The sequence below is a fragment of the Oncorhynchus kisutch genome, unplaced genomic scaffold (assembly GCF_002021735.2).
Source record: "Oncorhynchus kisutch isolate 150728-3 unplaced genomic scaffold, Okis_V2 scaffold861, whole genome shotgun sequence".
In the NCBI taxonomy this organism is placed as follows: Eukaryota; Metazoa; Chordata; class Actinopteri; order Salmoniformes; family Salmonidae; genus Oncorhynchus; species Oncorhynchus kisutch.
In genome coordinates this window covers 105,034-107,533 of record NW_022262806.1, presented here as the reverse complement: position 1 = coordinate 107,533, position 2,500 = coordinate 105,034, and the positions used below count along the sequence as shown (strand labels likewise).

The following is a 2,500-nucleotide window of genomic DNA, read 5'->3' as shown; positions in this document are numbered from 1 at the left end:
AGCATACTTATTCCAGAAGCAGGCCTAACAAAGGTCTGGGAAACCAGCTCAATATCAACTGTCAAGTAATACCGACAAAATATCCTTCTGAATGTCCATGTAACTTCTCTTCTCTAGACTCAATCTGGTCAAAGGAGTCAAGGTTGTTTATTTACTATAATTCTTTCACTTCAAACAACTTCAATTACCACAGATGAACTGGACTTGACATTATTGAACTGGACTTGACATTATTGAACTGTGCTTGACATTATTGAACTGTGCTTGACATTATTGAACTGTACTTGACATTATTGAACTGTACTTGACATTATTGAACTGGACTTGACATTATTGAACTGGACTTGACATTATTGAACTGTACTTGACATTATTGAGTGAAAATATTTGACTTGCAGTTTCCTAACCACTCTCTAAGGGCCACTTGTTTCATGATTCAGCTATAATGGCTGTACAGTATAAGTTCACTCTTTATCTTCCTGGAAGATCATATAACCCAACAGAAGAAAAAGCTTTCTCCTGCTCCAGGCACATTAGGCCCATAATGTAAACCACCGTGGTGTATTCTAACAACGACCCTAATGACGTGGAAACAGTGATGTGGCTGGTTGCTTTGTGTTATGTCTGGAACCACTGGAGGACAGAAACATGGGGTTATGTCCCAAATAACACCCTGTAACCTAAATAGTACCCTATGTTTGGCCAGGGTACATACTGTAGATCTCTGGTTGAAGTAGTACAGTATATTGGAATTAGAGTGCCATTTGGGAACCAACCTTGGTTTCCTCAGAGGCCAGAGAAAGAGCACAGAGGCCTCAACGGACTGTGTAGACTGTTAAACCTCTCTAGACTGCTAACCTCTCTAGACTGTGTAAACTGTTAAACCTCTCTAGACTGTTGTAGACTGTTAAACCTCTCTAGACTGTTAAACCTCTCTAGACGTGTAGACTGTTAAACCTCTCTAGACTGTGTAGACTGTTAAACCTCTCTAGACTGCTAACCTCTCTAGACTGTTAAACCTCTCTAGACTGTTAAAACCTCTCTAGACTGCTAACCTTTCTAGACTGTGTAGACTGTTAAACCTCTCTAGACTGCTACTGTCTAGACTGTGTAGACTGTTTAAACCTCTCTAGACTGCTAACCTCTCTAGACTGTTGTAGGCTGTTAAAACCTCTCTAGACTGTTAAACCTCTCTAGACTGTTAAACCTCTCTAGACTGTGTTAGACTGTTAAACCTCTCTAGACTGTGTAGACTGTTAAACCTCTCTAGACTGTGTAGACTGTTAAACCTCTCTAGACTGCTAACCTTCTAGACTGTTAAAACTCTCTAGACTGTTAAACCTCTCTAGACTGTTAAACCTCTCTAGACTGCTAACCTCTCTAGACTGTTAAACCTCTCTAGACTGTTAACCTCTCTAGACTGTTAAACCTCTCTAGACTGCTAACCTCTCTAGACTGTTAAACCTCTCTAGACTGCTAACCTCTCTAGACTGTTAAACCTCTCTAGACTGTTAAACCTCTCTAGACTGTTAAACCTCTCTAGACTGCTAACCTCTCTAGACTGTTAAACCTCTCTAGAATGTGTAGACTGTTAAACCTCTCTAGACTGCTAACCTGTCTAGACTGTGTAGACTGTTAAACCTCTCTAGACTGCTAACCTATCTAGACTGTTAAACCTCTCTAGACTGTTAAACCTCTCTAGACTGTTAAACCTCTCTAGACTGTTAAACAACTCTAGACTGTTAAACCTCTCTAGACTGTTAACCTCTCTAGACTGTGTAGACTGTTAAACCTCTCTAGACTGTTAACATCTCTCGACTGTGTAGACAGTTAACCCTCTCTAGACTGTGTAGACTATCAAACCTCTCTAGTCTGTGTAGACTGTTAAACCTCTCTAGACTGTGTAGACTGTTAACCCTCTCTAGACTGTGTAGACTATCAAACCTCTCTAGTCTGTGTAGACTGTTAAACCTCTCTAGACTGTGTAGACTGTTAAACCTCTCTAGACTGCTAACCTCTCTAGACTGTGTAGACTGTTAAACCTCTCTAGACTGTGTAGACTGTTAAACCTCTCTAGACTGTTAACCCTCTCTAGACTGTGTAGACTGTTAACCCTCTCTAGACTGTTAACCTCTCTAGACTGTGTAGACTGTTAAACCTCTCTAGACGGTGTAGACTGTTAAACCCTCTCTAGACTGTGTAGACTATCAAACCTCTCTAGACTGTGGTAGACTGTTAACCCTCTCTAGACTGTTAAACTCTCTAGACTGTTAAACCTCTCTAACTGTGTAGACTGTTAAACCTCTCTAGAACTGTGTTAGACTGTTAAACCTCTCTAGTCTGTTGTAACTGTTAACCCTCTCTAGACTGTGTAGACTGTTAACGCTCTCTAGACTGTGTAGACTGTTAACCTCTCTAGACTGTTAACCTCTCTAGACTGTTCCTCTCTAGACTGTGTAGACTGTTACCTCTCTAGACTGTGTAACTGTTAACCTCTCTA

The 2,500-nt window shown here is 40.7% G+C and overlaps 1 pseudogene across 1 annotated transcript in view; it reads right to left on the bottom strand.

The window, feature by feature from the left end:
• LOC109884995 (fibrillin-1-like) overlaps positions 1–2,500 on the bottom strand; it is a 68,158-nt pseudogene that overhangs the window by 17,947 nt on the left and 47,711 nt on the right. The gene's annotated exons all lie outside the window — the stretch shown is intronic.